Source organism: Chiloscyllium plagiosum, unplaced genomic scaffold (genome assembly GCF_037043375.1).
Source record: "Chiloscyllium plagiosum isolate Xiang-an unplaced genomic scaffold, Cpla_swu_hap1 HiC_scaffold_24, whole genome shotgun sequence".
Classification (NCBI taxonomy): Eukaryota; Metazoa; Chordata; class Chondrichthyes; order Orectolobiformes; family Hemiscylliidae; genus Chiloscyllium; species Chiloscyllium plagiosum.
Genome location: NW_028270162.1, coordinates 55,577,686 through 55,594,072, shown reverse-complemented (window position 1 = coordinate 55,594,072; position 16,387 = coordinate 55,577,686). Strand labels below are relative to the sequence as shown.

General features: G+C 47.9%; 10 non-coding genes across 10 annotated transcripts; all 10 read left to right on the top strand.

Moving 5' to 3' along the window:
- The first annotated feature begins 773 nt into the window (after window positions 1-773).
- Window positions 774-893, top strand: trnal-uaa (transfer RNA leucine (anticodon UAA)). Its single transcript has 2 exons — window positions 774-811; window positions 848-893. It is a non-coding gene; the product is annotated as a tRNA-Leu (tRNA).
- Window positions 894-1,612: 719 nt separating this feature from the next.
- On the top strand, window positions 1,613-1,732 carry trnal-caa (transfer RNA leucine (anticodon CAA)). The gene is made up of 2 exons: window positions 1,613-1,650; window positions 1,687-1,732. It is a non-coding gene; the product is annotated as a tRNA-Leu (tRNA).
- Window positions 1,733-3,540: 1,808 nt separating this feature from the next.
- On the top strand, window positions 3,541-3,660 carry trnal-uaa (transfer RNA leucine (anticodon UAA)). The gene is made up of 2 exons: window positions 3,541-3,578; window positions 3,615-3,660. It is a non-coding gene; the product is annotated as a tRNA-Leu (tRNA).
- A 1,329-nt stretch (window positions 3,661-4,989) lies between these two features.
- trnal-uaa (transfer RNA leucine (anticodon UAA)) lies at window positions 4,990-5,109 on the top strand. The gene is made up of 2 exons: window positions 4,990-5,027; window positions 5,064-5,109. It is a non-coding gene; the product is annotated as a tRNA-Leu (tRNA).
- Window positions 5,110-5,977: 868 nt separating this feature from the next.
- Window positions 5,978-6,097, top strand: trnal-caa (transfer RNA leucine (anticodon CAA)). Its single transcript has 2 exons — window positions 5,978-6,015; window positions 6,052-6,097. It is a non-coding gene; the product is annotated as a tRNA-Leu (tRNA).
- Window positions 6,098-7,903: 1,806 nt separating this feature from the next.
- Window positions 7,904-8,023, top strand: trnal-caa (transfer RNA leucine (anticodon CAA)). Its single transcript has 2 exons — window positions 7,904-7,941; window positions 7,978-8,023. It is a non-coding gene; the product is annotated as a tRNA-Leu (tRNA).
- A 2,639-nt stretch (window positions 8,024-10,662) lies between these two features.
- trnal-uaa (transfer RNA leucine (anticodon UAA)) lies at window positions 10,663-10,782 on the top strand. The gene is made up of 2 exons: window positions 10,663-10,700; window positions 10,737-10,782. It is a non-coding gene; the product is annotated as a tRNA-Leu (tRNA).
- A 721-nt stretch (window positions 10,783-11,503) lies between these two features.
- On the top strand, window positions 11,504-11,623 carry trnal-caa (transfer RNA leucine (anticodon CAA)). The gene is made up of 2 exons: window positions 11,504-11,541; window positions 11,578-11,623. It is a non-coding gene; the product is annotated as a tRNA-Leu (tRNA).
- A 1,822-nt stretch (window positions 11,624-13,445) lies between these two features.
- On the top strand, window positions 13,446-13,565 carry trnal-uaa (transfer RNA leucine (anticodon UAA)). The gene is made up of 2 exons: window positions 13,446-13,483; window positions 13,520-13,565. It is a non-coding gene; the product is annotated as a tRNA-Leu (tRNA).
- A 2,647-nt stretch (window positions 13,566-16,212) lies between these two features.
- trnal-uaa (transfer RNA leucine (anticodon UAA)) lies at window positions 16,213-16,332 on the top strand. The gene is made up of 2 exons: window positions 16,213-16,250; window positions 16,287-16,332. It is a non-coding gene; the product is annotated as a tRNA-Leu (tRNA).
- The last annotated feature ends 55 nt before the right edge of the window (window positions 16,333-16,387 follow it).

Here is a 16,387-nt window from a genome sequence, read left to right as displayed (position 1 = left end):
GAGAGAGTGTGTGTTTGTGTGAGAGAGTGTGTGTGTGAGAGTGTGGGTTTGTGTGAGAGAGAGTGTGTGTGTGTGTGAGACAGAAAGAGTGTGTGTGTGAGAGAGAGTGTGTGTGAGAGAGAGTGTGTGTTTGTGTGAGAGAGTGTGTGTGTGAGAGTGTGGGTTTGTGTGAGAGAGAGTGTGTGTGTGTGTGAGACAGAAAGAGTGTGTGTGTGAGAGAGAGAGAAAGCGCGTGTGTGAGAGAGAGAGTGTGTGTGTATGTGTGAGAGAGAGAAAGAGAGAATTTTTGTGTGTGTGCGTGAGAGAGTGTGTTTTTGTGTGAGTGTGTTTGTGTGTGTGTGAGACAGAAAGAGTATGTGTGTGTGAGAGAGAGTGAGAGAGCGTGAGTGTGTCATGTGAGAGAGTGAGTGTGTGTGAGAGAGTGACAGTGTGTGTGTGATAGTGAGTGTGTGAGAGAGTATGTGCATGTGAGAGAGAGAGTGTGTGTGAGAGAGACAAGAAAGAGGGAGAATATGTGTGTGTGAGAGGGAGAGAGTGTGTTTGTGTGTGGGTGTGAGAGACAGATAGAGTGTGTGTGTGCATGTGCATGTGAGAGAGTGAGTGTGTGTGTGTGTGTGTGTGTGCGAGAGTGAGACTGTGTATGAGGGATTGTTGCTGAGTGTGAATGCAAGGGAGCTGCAGAAATGCGGAATTGCATTTTGTGTCTGCACAAGAGCAAGGTGACTAATTGTACAGAGTGAGAAAGACATCTGGAAGGACATCTGCAGCAGCTTGTCAGGATGGCCGAGTGGTCTAAGGCGCCAGACTTAAGGAATGTTAGTCCTTGCTCTGCATCTGGGCTTGTGAATTCTGGTCCCTTTCTAGGGGCGTGGGTTCAAATCCCACTCCTGACATTCTCCCCTTTTCCCCAAACAAACCTTCCCACACCCACACACTGCCCCCAAATTTCACAGCTTCTTGGAGAGGAGTCACTCCCCCTTCACAAAGATGGAAGAATCCAACCCCTCCATTTCAAAGATAAGGCTGAGGCATTTGCAACAATTTTGTGTGAGCGTGTGAGAGAGGGAGCGTTTATGTGAGTGAGTGTGTTTGTGACAGAGAGAGGGCTAATTTTTATGTGTGTGAGAGAGTGTGCTTGTGTGTGAGAGAGAGAGTGTGTGCATGTGAGAGAGTGTGTGTGTGTGTGAGAGAGTGTATGTGTGTTTGTGTGTGAGAGAGAGAGGAAGAATTTGTTAGTGTGTGTGAGAAAGAGCGTGTGTGTGAGAGAGAGTGTGTGTGTAAGAGAGAGTGTGTGTTTGTGTGAGTGTGTGTGTGAGAGTGTGGGTTTGTGTGAGAGAGAGAGTGTGTGTGAGAGAGTGTGTGAGAGGGTCTGTGTGAGAGAGTGTGTGTGTGTGTGTGAGAGGGAGTGTGTGTGTCAGTGTGTGTGAGAGGGTGTGTGAGAGAGAGAGAGTGTGTGTGTGTGAGAGAGAGTGGGTGTCTATGAGGGATTGTTGCTGAGTGTGAATGCAAGGGAGCTGCAGAAATGCGGAATTGCATTTTGTGTCTGCACAAGAGCAAGGTGACTAATTGTACAGAGTGAGAAAGACATCTGGAAGGGCATCTGCAGCAGCTTGTCAGGATGGCCGAGTGGTCTAAGGCGCCAGACTCAAGGAGTGTTAGTCCTTGCTCTGCATCTGGGCTTGTGAATTCTGGTCCCTTCCTAGGGGCGTGGGTTCAAATCCCACTCCTGACATTCTCCACTTTTCCTCAAACAAACCTTCCCACACCCACACAATGCCCCCAAATTTCACAGCTTCTTGGAGAGGAGTCACTCCCCCTTCACAAAGATGGAAGAATCCAACCCCTCCGTTTAAAAGATAAGGCTGAGGCATTTGCAGCAATATTGTGTGAGAGAGGGAGCGTTTATGTGAGTGAGTGTGTTTGTGACAGAGAGAGGGTGAATTTTTATGTGTGTGAGAGAGTGTGCTTGTGTGTGAGAGAGAGAGTGTGTGTGTGAGAGGGAGGGAGAGTGTGTGTGTGTGAGAGAGAGTATTATGTGTGTGAGAGAGTGTGTGTGTGAGTTTGTGTGTGAGAGAGTGTGTGTATATGGGAGAGATAGAGTGTGTTTGTGAGAGTGTGTGTGTGCGTGTGTGAGAGAGATAAAGTGTATGTGTGAGTGTGAGAGAGAGTGTGTGTGTGAGAGAGAGAGAGATAGGGTGTGTATATGTGTGTGAGAGAGAGTGAATTTGTATGTGTCTGTGCGAGAGAGACAGAGAGAGCATGAGTCTGTGTGTGAGAGAGAGTGTGTGTCTGTGTGTCTGTGTATGACAGTGTGTGTGAGAGAGAATGTGTGTGAGAGAGAGTGTGTCTGTGAGAGAGAGTGCGTGTGTGTGTGTATGTGAGAGAGAGTGTGTTTGTGTGTGGGTGTGAGAGACAGATAGAGAGTGTGTGAGTGTGTGTGCATGTGAGAGAGAGTGTATATGTGTGTGAGAGAGATTGTGTGTGCATGTGAGTGTTTGGGTGTGTGTGTGAGAGAGAGAGTGCGTGTGTGTGAGAGAGAGTGTGTGTTTGTGAGAGAGAGTGTGTATGTCTACATGTGTTTGTGTGTGAGAGAGAGAGTGTGTCTGTGAGAGAGTGTATATGTGTGGATAGAGAGAGAGAGCATGTGTGTGTGAGAGAGAGTGTGTGTTTGTGAGAGAGAGAGAGTATGTGTGTGAGAGAGAGTGCATGTGTGTGAGAGAGAGGGTGTGTGTGTGTGTGAGAGAGAGAGAGAGAGTGCGTGTGTGTGAGAAAGAGTGTGTGTGAGGGAGAGAGAGTGTATGTGTGCATGTGAGAGAGTGTGTGTGTTTGTGTGAGAGAGAGAGGAAGAATTTGTTAGTGTGTGTGAGAGAGAGTGTGTGTGAGAGAGAGTGTGTGTTTGTGTGAGAGAGTGTGTGTGTGAGAGTGTGGGTTTGTGTGAGAGAGAGTGTGTGTGTGTGTGTGTGAGACAGAAAGAGTGTGTGTGTGAGAGAGAGAGAAAGCGCGTGTGTGAGAGAGAGAGTGTGTGTGTATGTGTGAGAGAGAGAAAGAGAGAATTTTTGTGTGTGTGCGTGAGAGAGTGTGTTTTTGTGTGAGTGTGTTTGTGTGTGTGTGAGACAGAAAGAGTATGTGTGTGTGAGAGAGAGTGAGAGAGCGTGAGTGTGTCATGTGAGAGAGTGAGTGTGTGTGAGAGAGTGACAGTGTGTGTGTGATAGTGAGTGTGTGAGAGAGTATGTGCATGTGAGAGAGAGAGTGTGTGTGAGAGAGACAGAAAGAGGGAGAATATGTGTGTGTGAGAGGGAGAGAGTGTGTTTGTGTGTGGGTGTGAGAGACAGATAGAGTGTGTGTGTGCATGTGCATGTGAGAGAGTGAGTGTGTGTGTGTGTGTGAGTGCGAGAGTGAGACTGTGTATGAGGGATTGTTGCTGAGTGTGAATGCAAGGGAGCTGCAGAAATGCGGAATTGCATTTTGTGTCTGCACAAGAGCAAGGTGACTAATTGTACAGAGTGAGAAAGACATCTGGAAGGGCATCTGCAGCAGCTTGTCAGGATGGCCGAGTGGTCTAAGGCGCCAGACTTAAGGAATGTTAGTCCTTGCTCTGCATCTGGGCTTGTGAATTCTGGTCCCTTTCTAGGGGCGTGGGTTCAAATCCCACTCCTGACATTCTCCCCTTTTCCCCAAACAAACCTTCCCACACCCACACACTGCCCCCAAATTTCACAGCTTCTTGGAGAGGAGTCACTCCCCCTTCACAAAGATGGAAGAATCCAACCCCTCGGTTTCAAAGATAAGGCTGAGGCATTTGCAGCAATATTGTGTGAGAGAGGGAGCGTTTATGTGAGTGAGTGTGTTTGTGACAGAGAGAGGGTGAATTTTTATGTGTGAGAGAGAGAGTGTGTGTGTGAGAGAGAGTGTGTGTTTGTGTGAGAGAGTGTGTGTGTGAGAGTGTGGGTTTGTGTGAGAGAGAGAGTGCGTGTGTGTGAGAGAGAGTGTGTGTTTGTGAGAGAGAGTGTGTATGTCTAAATGTGTTTGTGTGTGAGAGAGAGAGTGTGTCTGTGAGAGAGTGTATATGTGTGGATAGAGAGAGAGAGCATGTGTGTGTGAGAGAGAGTGTGTGTTTGTGAGAGAGAGAGAGTATGTGTGTGAGAGAGAGTGCATGTGTGTGAGAGAGAGGGTGTGTGTGTGTGTGAGAGAGAGAGAGAGAGTGCGTGTGTGTGAGAAAGAGTGTGTGTGAGGGAGAGAGAGTGTATGTGTGCATGTGAGAGAGTGTGTGTGTTTGTGTGAGAGAGAGAGGAAGAATTTGTTAGTGTGTGTGAGAGAGAGTGTGTGTGTGAGAGAGAGTGTGTGTTTGTGTGAGAGAGTGTGTGTGTGAGAGTGTGGGTTTGTGTGAGAGAGAGTGTGTGTGTGTGTGTGTGAGACAGAAAGAGTGTGTGTGTGAGAGAGAGAGAAAGCGCGTGTGTGAGAGAGAGAGTGTGTGTGTATGTGTGAGAGAGAGAAAGAGAGAATTTTTGTGTGTGTGCGTGAGAGAGTGTGTTTTTGTGTGAGTGTGTTTGTGTGTGTGTGAGACAGAAAGAGTATGTGTGTGTGAGAGAGAGTGAGAGAGCGTGAGTGTGTCATGTGAGAGAGTGAGTGTGTGTGAGAGAGTGACAGTGTGTGTGTGATAGTGAGTGTGTGAGAGAGTATGTGCATGTGAGAGAGAGAGTGTGTGTGAGAGAGACAGAAAGAGGGAGAATATGTGTGTGTGAGAGGGAGAGAGTGTGTTTGTGTGTGGGTGTGAGACACAGATAGAGTGTGTGTGTGCATGTGCATGTGAGAGAGTGAGTGTGTGTGTGTGTGTGTGTGCGAGAGTGAGACTGTGTATGAGGGATTGTTGCTGAGTGTGAATGCAAGGGAGCTGCAGAAATGCGGAATTGCATTTTGTGTCTGCACAAGAGCAAGGTGACTAATTGTACAGAGTGAGAAAGACATCTGGAAGGGCATCTGCAGCAGCTTGTCAGGATGGCCGAGTGGTCTAAGGCGCCAGACTTAAGGAATGTTAGTCCTTGCTCTGCATCTGGGCTTGTGAATTCTGGTCCCTTTCTAGGGGCGTGGGTTCAAATCCCACTCCTGACATTCTTCCCCTTTTCCCCAAACAAACCTTCCCACACCCACACACTGCCCCCAAATTTCACAGCTTCTTGGAGAGGAGTCACTCCCCCTTCACAAAGATGGAAGAATCCAACCCCTCCATTTCAAAGATAAGGCTGAGGCATTTGCAACAATTTTGTGTGAGCGTGTGAGAGAGGGAGCGTTTATGTGAGTGAGTGTGTTTGTGACAGAGAGAGGGCTAATTTTTATGTGTGTGAGAGAGTGTGCTTGTGTGTGAGAGAGAGAGTGCGTGCATGTGAGAGAGTGTGTGTGTGTGTGAGAGAGTGTATGTGTGTTTGTGTGTGAGAGAGAGAGGAAGAATTTGTTAGTGTGTGTGAGAAAGAGCGTGTGTGTGAGAGAGAGTGTGTGTGTAAGAGAGAGTGTGTGTCTATGAGGGATTGTTGCTGAGTGTGTGTGTGAGAGAGTGTATGTGTGTTTGTGTGTGAGAGAGAGAGGAAGAATTTGTTAGTGTGTGTGAGAAAGAGCGTGTGTGTGAGAGAGAGTGTGTGTGTAAGAGAGAGTGTGTGTTTGTGTGAGAGAGTGTGTGTGTGAGAGTGTGGGTTTGTGTGAGAGAGAGAGTGTGTGTGAGAGAGTGTGTGAGAGGGTCTGTGTGAGAGAGTGTGTGTGTGTGTGTGAGAGGGAGTGTGTGTGTCAGTGTGTGTGAGAGGGTGTGTGAGAGAGAGAGAGAGAGTGTGTGTGTGTGAGAGAGAGTGGGTGTCTATGAGGGATTGTTGCTGAGTGTGAATGCAAGGGAGCTGCAGAAATGCGGAATTGCATTTTGTGTCTGCACAAGAGCAAGGTGACTAAATGTACAGAGTGAGAAAGACATCTGGAAGGGCCTCTGCAGCAGCTTGTCAGAATGGCCGAGTGGTCTAAGGCGCCAGACTCAAGGAGTGTTAGTCCTTGCTCTGCATCTGGGCTTGTGAATTCTGGTCCCTTCCTAGGGGCGTGGGTTCAAATCCCACTCCTGACATTCTCCACTTTTCCTCAAACAAACCTTCCCACACCCACACAATGCCCCCAAATTTCACAGCTTCTTGGAGAGGAGTCACTCCCCCTTCACAAAGATGGAAGAATCCAACCCCTCCGTTTAAAAGATAAGGCTGAGGCATTTGCAGCAATATTGTGTGAGAGAGGGAGCGTTTATGTGAGTGAGTGTGTTTGTGACAGAGAGAGGGTGAATTTTTATGTGTGTGAGAGAGTGTGCTTGTGTGTGAGAGAGAGAGTGTGTGTGTGAGAGGGAGGGAGAGTGTGTGTGTGTGAGAGAGAGTATTATGTGTGTGAGAGAGTGTGTGTGTGAGTTTGTGTGTGAGAGAGTGTGTGTATATGGGAGAGATAGAGTGTGTTTGTGAGAGTGTGTGTGTGCGTGTGTGAGAGAGATAAAGTGTATGTGTGAGTGTGAGAGAGAGTGTGTGTGTGAGAGAGAGAGATAGGGTGTGTATATGTGTGTGAGAGAGAGTGAATTTGTATGTGTCTGTGCGAGAGAGACAGAGAGAGCATGAGTCTGTGTGTGAGAGAGAGTGTGTGTCTGTGTGTCTGTGTATGACAGTGTGTGTGAGAGAGAATGTGTGTGAGAGAGAGTGTGTCTGTGAGAGAGAGTGCGTGTGTGTGTGTATGTGAGAGAGAGTGTGTTTGTGTGTGGGTGTGAGAGACAGATAGAGAGTGTGTGAGTGTGTGTGCATGTGAGAGAGAGTGTATATGTGTGTGAGAGAGATTGTGTGTGCATGTGAGTGTTTGGGTGTGTGTGTGAGAGAGAGAGTGCGTGTGTGTGAGAGAGAGTGTGTGTTTGTGAGAGAGAGTGTGTATGTCTACATGTGTTTGTGTGTGAGAGAGAGAGTGTGTCTGTGAGAGAGTGTATATGTGTGGATAGAGAGAGAGAGCATGTGTGTGTGAGAGAGAGTGTGTGTTTGTGAGAGAGAGAGAGTATGTGTGTGAGAGAGAGTGCATGTGTGTGAGAGAGAGGGTGTGTGTGTGTGTGAGAGAGAGAGAGAGAGTGCGTGTGTGTGAGAAAGAGTGTGTGTGAGGGAGAGAGAGTGTATGTGTGCATGTGAGAGAGTGTGTGTGTTTGTGTGAGAGAGAGAGGAAGAATTTGTTAGTGTGTGTGAGAGAGAGTGTGTGTGTGAGAGAGAGTGTGTGTTTGTGTGAGAGAGTGTGTGTGTGAGAGTGTGGGTTTGTGTGAGAGAGAGTGTGTGTGTGTGTGTGAGACAGAAAGAGTGTGTGTGTGAGAGAGAGAGAAAGCGCGTGTGTGAGAGAGAGAGTGTGTGTGTATGTGTGAGAGAGAGAAAGAGAGAATTTTTGTGTGTGTGCGTGAGAGAGTGTGTTTTTGTGTGAGTGTGTTTGTGTGTGTGTGAGACAGAAAGAGTATGTGTGTGTGAGAGAGAGTGAGAGAGCGTGAGTGTGTCATGTGAGAGAGTGAGTGTGTGTGAGAGAGTGACAGTGTGTGTGTGATAGTGAGTGTGTGAGAGAGTATGTGCATGTGAGAGAGAGAGTGTGTGTGAGAGAGACAGAAAGAGGGAGAATATGTGTGTGTGAGAGGGAGAGAGTGTGTTTGTGTGTGGGTGTGAGAGACAGATAGAGTGTGTGTGTGCATGTGCATGTGAGAGAGTGAGTGTGTGTGTGTGTGTGTGTGCGAGAGTGAGACTGTGTATGAGGGATTGTTGCTGAGTGTGAATGCAAGGGAGCTGCAGAAATGCGGAATTGCATTTTGTGTCTGCACAAGAGCAAGGTGACTAATTGTACAGAGTGAGAAAGACATCTGGAAGAGCATCTGCAGCAGCTTGTCAGGATGGCCGAGTGGTCTAAGGCGCCAGACTCAAGGAGTGTTAGTCCTTGCTCTGCATCTGGGCTTGTGAATTCTGGTCCCTTCCTAGGGGCGTGGGTTCAAATCCCACTCCTGACATTCTCCACTTTTCCTCAAACAAACCTTCCCACACCCACACAATGCCCCCAAATTTCATAGCTTCTTGGAGAGGAGTCACTCCCCCTTCACAAAGATGGAAGAATCCAACCCCTCGGTTTAAAAGATAAGGCTGAGGCATTTGCAGCAATATTGTGTGAGAGAGGGAGCGTTTATGTGAGTGAGTGTGTTTGTGACAGAGAGAGGGTGAATTTTTATGTGTGTGAGAGAGTGTGCTTGTATGTGAGAGAGAGAGTGTGCGCATGTGAGAGAGTGTGTGTGTGTGTGAGAGAGTGTATGTGTGTTTGTGTGTGAGAGAGAGAGGAAGAATTTGTTAGTGTGTGTGAGAAAGAGCGTGTGTGTGAGAGAGAGTGTGCGTGTAAGAGAGAGTGTGTGTTTGTGTGAGAGAGTGTGTGTGTGAGAGTGTGGGTTTGTGTGAGAGAGAGAGTGTGTGTGAGAGAGTGTGTGAGAGGGTCTGTGTGAGAGAGTGTGTGTGTGTGTGTGAGAGGGAGTGTGTGTGTCAGTGTGTGTGAGAGGGTGTGTGAGAGAGAGAGAGTGTGTGTGTGTGAGAGAGAGTGGGTGTCTATGAGGGATTGTTGCTGAGTGTGAATGCAAGGGAGCTGCAGAAATGCGGAATTGCATTTTGTGTCTGCACAAGAGCAAGGTGACTAAATGTACAGAGTGAGAAAGACATCTGGAAGGGCATCTGCAGCAGCTTGTCAGAATGGCCGAGTGGTCTAAGGTGCCAGACTCAAGGAGTGTTAGTCCTTGCTCTGCATCTGGGCTTGTGAATTCTGGTCCCTTCCTAGGGGCGTGGGTTCAAATCCCACTCCTGACATTCTCCACTTTTCCTCAAACAAACCTTCCCACACCCACACAATGCCCCCAAATTTCACAGCTTCTTGGAGAGGAGTCACTCCCCCTTCACAAAGATGGAAGAATCCAACCCCTCCGTTTAAAAGATAAGGCTGAGGCATTTGCAGCAATATTGTGTGAGAGAGGGAGCGTTTATGTGAGTGAGTGTGTTTGTGACAGAGAGAGGGTGAATTTTTATGTGTGTGAGAGAGTGTGCTTGTGTGTGAGAGAGAGAGTGTGTGTGTGAGAGGGAGGGAGAGTGTGTGTGTGTGAGAGAGAGTATTATGTGTGTGAGAGAGTGTGAGTGTGAGTTTGTGTGTGAGAGAGTGTGTGTATATGGGAGAGATAGAGTGTGTTTGTGAGAGTGTGTGTGTGCGTGTGTGAGAGAGATAAAGTGTATGTGTGAGTGTGAGAGAGAGTGTGTGTGTGAGAGAGAGAGATAGGGTGTGTATATGTGTGTGAGAGAGAGTGAATTTGTATGTGTCTGTGCGAGAGAGACAGAGAGAGCATGAGTCTGTGTGTGAGAGAGAGTGTGTGTCTGTGTGTCTGTGTATGACAGTGTGTGTGAGAGAGAATGTGTGTGAGAGAGAGTGTGTCTGTGAGAGAGAGTGCGTGTGTGTGTGTATGTGAGAGAGAGTGTGTTTGTGTGTGGGTGTGAGAGACAGATAGAGAGTGTGTGAGTGTGTGTGCATGTGAGAGAGAGTGTATATGTGTGTGAGAGAGATTGTGTGTGCATGTGAGTGTTTGGGTGTGTGTGTGAGAGAGAGAGTGCGTGTGTGTGAGAGAGAGTGTGTGTTTGTGAGAGAGAGTGTGTATGTCTACATGTGTTTGTGTGTGAGAGAGAGAGTGTGTCTGTGAGAGAGTGTATATGTGTGGATAGAGAGAGAGAGCATGTGTGTGTGAGAGAGAGTGTGTGTTTGTGAGAGAGAGAGAGTATGTGTGTGAGAGAGAGTGCATGTGTGTGAGAGAGAGGGTGTGTGTGTGTGTGAGAGAGAGAGAGAGAGTGCGTGTGTGTGAGAAAGAGTGTGTGTGAGGGAGAGAGAGTGTATGTGTGCATGTGAGAGAGTGTGTGTGTTTGTGTGAGAGAGAGAGGAAGAATTTGTTAGTGTGTGTGAGAGAGAGTGTGTGTGTGAGAGAGAGTGTGTGTTTGTGTGAGAGAGTGTGTGTGTGAGAGTGTGGGTTTGTGTGAGAGAGAGTGTGTGTGTGTGTGTGAGACAGAAAGAGTGTGTGTGTGAGAGAGAGAGAAAGCGCGTGTGTGAGAGAGAGAGTGTGTGTGTATGTGTGAGAGAGAGAAAGAGAGAATTTTTGTGTGTGTGCGTGAGAGAGTGTGTTTTTGTGTGAGTGTGTTTGTGTGTGTGTGAGACAGAAAGAGTATGTGTGTGTGAGAGAGAGTGAGAGAGCGTGAGTGTGTCATGTGAGAGAGTGAGTGTGTGTGAGAGAGTGACAGTGTGTGTGTGATAGTGAGTGTGTGAGAGAGTATGTGCATGTGAGAGAGAGAGTGTGTGTGAGAGAGACAGAAAGAGGGAGAATATGTGTGTGTGAGAGGGAGAGAGTGTGTTTGTGTGTGGGTGTGAGAGACAGATAGAGTGTGTGTGTGCATGTGCATGTGAGAGAGTGAGTGTGTGTGTGTGTGTGTGCGAGAGTGAGACTGTGTATGAGGGATTGTTGCTGAGTGTGAATGCAAGGGAGCTGCAGAAATGCGGAATTGCATTTTGTGTCTGCACAAGAGCAAGGTGACTAATTGTACAGAGTGAGAAAGACATCTGGAAGGGCATCTGCAGCAGCTTGTCAGGATGGCCGAGTGGTCTAAGGCGCCAGACTTAAGGAATGTTAGTCCTTGCTCTGCATCTGGGCTTGTGAATTCTGGTCCCTTTCTAGGGGCGTGGGTTCAAATCCCACTCCTGACATTCTCCCCTTTTCCCCAAACAAACCTTCCCACACCCACACACTGCCCCCAAATTTCACAGCTTCTTGGAGAGGAGTCACTCCCCCTTCACAAAGATGGAAGAATCCAACCCCTCGGTTTCAAAGATAAGGCTGAGGCATTTGCAACAATTTTGTGTGAGCGTGTGAGAGAGGGAGCGTTTATGTGAGTGAGTGTGTTTGTGACAGAGAGAGGGCTAATTTTTATGTGTGTGAGAGAGTGTGCTTGTGTGTGAGAGAGAGAGTGTGTGCATGTGAGAGAGTGTGTGTGTGTGTGAGAGAGTGTTTGTGTGTTTGTGTGTGAGAGAGAGAGGAAGAATTTGTTAGTGTGTGTGAGAAAGAGCGTGTGTGTGAGAGAGAGTGTGTGTGTAAGAGAGAGTGTGTGTTTGTGTGAGAGAGTGTGTGTGTGAGAGTGTGGGTTTGTGTGAGAGAGAGAGTGTGTGTGAGAGAGTGTGTGAGAGGGTCTGTGTGAGAGAGTGTGTGTGTGTGTGTGAGAGGGAGTGTGTGTGTGTGTGTGTTAGAGGCTGTGTGAGAGAGAGAGAGTGTGTGTGTGTGAGAGAGAGTGGGTGTCTATGAGGGATTGTTGCTGAGTGTGAATGCAAGGGAGCTGCAGAAATGCGGAATTGCATTTTGTGTCTGCACAAGAGCAAGGTGACTAATTGTACAGAGTGAGAAAGACATCTGGAAGAGCATCTGCAGCAGCTTGTCAGGATGGCCGAGTGGTCTAAGGCGCCAGACTCAAGGAGTGTTAGTCCTTGCTCTGCATCTGGGCTTGTGAATTCTGGTCCCTTCCTAGGGGCGTGGGTTCAAATCCCACTCCTGACATTCTCCACTTTTCCTCAAACAAACCTTCCCACACCCACACAATGCCCCCAAATTTCATAGCTTCTTGGAGAGGAGTCACTCCCCCTTCACAAAGATGGAAGAATCCAACCCCTCGGTTTAAAAGATAAGGCTGAGGCATTTGCAGCAATATTGTGTGAGAGAGGGAGCGTTTATGTGAGTGAGTGTGTTTGTGACAGAGAGAGGGTGAATTTTTATGTGTGTGAGAGAGTGTGCTTGTGTGTGAGAGAGAGAGTGTGTGTGTGAGAGGGAGGGAGAGTGTGTGTGTGTGAGAGAGAGTATTATGTGTGTGAGAGAGTGTGTGTGTGAGTTTGTGTGTGAGAGAATGTGTGTATATGGGAGAGATAGAGTGTGTTTGTGAGAGTGTGTGTGTGTGTGTGTGAGAGAGATAAAGTGTATGTGTGAGTGTGAGAGAGAGTGTGTGTGTGAGAGAGAGAGAGATAGGGTGTGTATATGTGTGTGAGAGAGAGTGAATTTGTATGTGTCTGTGCGAGAGAGACAGAGAGAGCATGAGTCTGTGTGTGAGAGAGAGTGTGTGTCTGTGTGTCTGTGTATGACAGTGTGTGTGAGAGAGAATGTGTGTGAGAGAGAATGTGTGTGAGAGAGAGTGTGTCTGTGAGAGAGAGTGCGTGTGTGTGTGTATGTGAGAGAGAGTGTGTTTGTGTGTGGGTGTGAGAGACAGATAGAGAGTGTGTGAGTGTGTGTGCATGTGAGAGAGAGTGTATATGTGTGTGAGAGAGATTGTGTGTGCATGTGAGTGTTTGGGTGTGTGTGTGAGAGAGAGAGTGCGTGTGTGTGAGAGAGAGTGTGTGTTTGTGAGAGAGAGTGTGTATGTCTACATGTGTTTGTGTGTGAGAGAGAGAGTGTGTCTGTGAGAGAGTGTATATGTGTGGATAGAGAGAGAGAGCATGTGTGTGTGAGAGAGAGTGTGTGTTTGTGAGAGAGAGAGAGTATGTGTGTGAGAGAGAGTGCATGTGTGTGAGAGAGAGGGTGTGTGTGTGTGTGAGAGAGAGAGAGAGAGTGCGTGTGTGTGAGAAAGAGTGTGTGTGAGGGAGAGAGAGTGTATGTGTGCATGTGAGAGAGTGTGTGTGTTTGTGTGAGAGAGAGAGGAAGAATTTGTTAGTGTGTGTGAGAGAGAGTGTGTGTGTGAGAGAGAGTGTGTGTTTGTGTGAGAGAGTGTGTGTGTGAGAGTGTGGGTTTGTGTGAGAGAGAGTGTGTGTGTGTGTGTGTGAGACAGAAAGAGTGTGTGTGTGAGAGAGAGAGAAAGCGCGTGTGTGAGAGAGAGTGTGTGTGTATGTGTGAGAGAGAGAAAGAGAGAATTTTTGTGTGTGTGCGTGAGAGAGTGTGTTTTTGTGTGAGTGTGTTTGTGTGTGTGTGAGACAGAAAGAGTATGTGTGTGTGAGAGAGAGTGAGAGAGCGTGAGTGTGTCATGTGAGAGAGTGAGTGTGTGTGAGAGAGTGACAGTGTGTGTGTGATAGTGAGTGTGTGAGAGAGTATGTGCATGTGAGAGAGAGAGTGTGTGTGAGAGAGACAGAAAGAGGGAGAATATGTGTGTGTGAGAGGGAGAGAGTGTGTTTGTGTGTGGGTGTGAGAGACAGATAGAGTGTGTGTGTGCATGTGCATGTGAGAGAGTGAGTGTGTGTGTGTGTGTGTGCGAGAGTGAGACTGTGTATGAGGGATTGTTGCTGAGTGTGAATGCAAGGGAGCTGCAGAAATGCGGAATTGCATTTTGTGTCTGCACAAGAGCAAGGTGACTAATTGTACAGAGTGAGAAAGACATCTGGAAGGGCATCTGCAGCAGCTTGTCAGGATGGCCGAGTGGTCTAAGGCGCCAGACTTAAGGAATGTTAGTCCTTGCTCTGCATCTGGGCTTGTGAATTCTGGTCCCTTTCTAGGGGCGTGGGTTCAAATCCCACTCCTGACATTCTCCCCTTTTCCCCAAACAAACCTTCCCACACCCACACACTGCCCCCAAATTTCACAGCTTCTTGGAGAGGAGTCACTCCCCCTTCACAAAGATGGAAGAATCCAACCCCTCCGTTTCAAAGATAAGGCTGAGGCATTTGCAACAATTTTGTGTGAGCGTGTGAGAGAGGGAGCGTTTATGTGAGTGAGTGTGTTTGTGACAGAGAGAGGGCTAATTTTTATGTGTGTGAGAGAGTGTGCTTGTATGTGAGAGAGAGAGTGTGCGCATGTGAGAGAGTGTGTGTGTGTGTGAGAGAGTGTATGTGTGTTTGTGTGTGAGAGAGAGAGGAAGAATTTGTTAGTGTGTGTGAGAAAGAGCGTGTGTGTGAGAGAGAGTGTGCGTGTAAGAGAGAGTGTGTGTTTGTGTGAGAGAGTGTGTGTGTGAGAGTGTGGGTTTGTGTGAGAGAGAGAGTGTGTGTGAGAGAGTGTGTGAGAGGGTCTGTGTGAGAGAGTGTGTGTGTGTGTGTGAGAGGGAGTGTGTGTGTCAGTGTGTGTGAGAGGGTGTGTGAGAGAGAGAGAGTGTGTGTGTGTGAGAGAGAGTGGGTGTCTATGAGGGATTGTTGCTGAGTGTGAATGCAAGGGAGCTGCAGAAATGCGGAATTGCATTTTGTGTCTGCACAAGAGCAAGGTGACTAAATGTACAGAGTGAGAAAGACATCTGGAAGGGCATCTGCAGCAGCTTGTCAGAATGGCCGAGTGGTCTAAGGTGCCAGACTCAAGGAGTGTTAGTCCTTGCTCTGCATCTGGGCTTGTGAATTCTGGTCCCTTCCTAGGGGCGTGGGTTCAAATCCCACTCCTGACATTCTCCACTTTTCCTCAAACAAACCTTCCCACACCCACACAATGCCCCCAAATTTCACAGCTTCTTGGAGAGGAGTCACTCCCCCTTCACAAAGATGGAAGAATCCAACCCCTCCGTTTAAAAGATAAGGCTGAGGCATTTGCAGCAATATTGTGTGAGAGAGGGAGCGTTTATGTGAGTGAGTGTGTTTGTGACAGAGAGAGGGTGAATTTTTATGTGTGTGAGAGAGTGTGCTTGTGTGTGAGAGAGAGAGTGTGTGTGTGAGAGGGAGGGAGAGTGTGTGTGTGTGAGAGAGAGTATTATGTGTGTGAGAGAGTGTGAGTGTGAGTTTGTGTGTGAGAGAGTGTGTGTATATGGGAGAGATAGAGTGTGTTTGTGAGAGTGTGTGTGTGCGTGTGTGAGAGAGATAAAGTGTATGTGTGAGTGTGAGAGAGAGTGTGTGTGTGAGAGAGAGAGATAGGGTGTGTATATGTGTGTGAGAGAGAGTGAATTTGTATGTGTCTGTGCGAGAGAGACAGAGAGAGCATGAGTCTGTGTGTGAGAGAGAGTGTGTGTCTGTGTGTCTGTGTATGACAGTGTGTGTGAGAGAGAATGTGTGTGAGAGAGAGTGTGTCTGTGAGAGAGAGTGCGTGTGTGTGTGTATGTGAGAGAGAGTGTGTTTGTGTGTGGGTGTGAGAGACAGATAGAGAGTGTGTGAGTGTGTGTGCATGTGAGAGAGAGTGTATATGTGTGTGAGAGAGATTGTGTGTGCATGTGAGTGTTTGGGTGTGTGTGTGAGAGAGAGAGTGCGTGTGTGTGAGAGAGAGTGTGTGTTTGTGAGAGAGAGTGTGTATGTCTACATGTGTTTGTGTGTGAGAGAGAGAGTGTGTCTGTGAGAGAGTGTATATGTGTGGATAGAGAGAGAGAGCATGTGTGTGTGAGAGAGAGTGTGTGTTTGTGAGAGAGAGAGAGTATGTGTGTGAGAGAGAGTGCATGTGTGTGAGAGAGAGGGTGTGTGTGTGTGTGAGAGAGAGAGAGAGAGTGCGTGTGTGTGAGAAAGAGTGTGTGTGAGGGAGAGAGAGTGTATGTGTGCATGTGAGAGAGTGTGTGTGTTTGTGTGAGAGAGAGAGGAAGAATTTGTTAGTGTGTGTGAGAGAGAGTGTGTGTGTGAGAGAGAGTGTGTGTTTGTGTGAGAGAGTGTGTGTGTGAGAGTGTGGGTTTGTGTGAGAGAGAGTGTGTGTGTGTGTGTGAGACAGAAAGAGTGTGTGTGTGAGAGAGAGAGAAAGCGCGTGTGTGAGAGAGAGAGTGTGTGTGTATGTGTGAGAGAGAGAAAGAGAGAATTTTTGTGTGTGTGCGTGAGAGAGTGTGTTTTTGTGTGAGTGTGTTTGTGTGTGTGTGAGACAGAAAGAGTATGTGTGTGTGAGAGAGAGTGAGAGAGCGTGAGTGTGTCATGTGAGAGAGTGAGTGTGTGTGAGAGAGTGACAGTGTGTGTGTGATAGTGAGTGTGTGAGAGAGTATGTGCATGTGAGAGAGAGAGTGTGTGTGAGAGAGACAGAAAGAGGGAGAATATGTGTGTGTGAGAGGGAGAGAGTGTGTTTGTGTGTGGGTGTGAGAGACAGATAGAGTGTGTGTGTGCATGTGCATGTGAGAGAGTGAGTGTGTGTGTGTGTGTGTGCGAGAGTGAGACTGTGTATGAGGGATTGTTGCTGAGTGTGAATGCAAGGGAGCTGCAGAAATGCGGAATTGCATTTTGTGTCTGCACAAGAGCAAGGTGACTAATTGTACAGAGTGAGAAAGACATCTGGAAGGGCATCTGCAGCAGCTTGTCAGGATGGCTGAGTGGTCTAAGGCGCCAGACTTAAGGAATGTTAGTCCTTGCTCTGCATCTGGGCTTGTGAATTCTGGTCCCTTTCTAGGGGCGTGGGTTCAAATCCCACTCCTGACATTCTCCCCTTTTCCCCAAACAAACCTTCCCACACCCACACACTGCCCCCAAATTT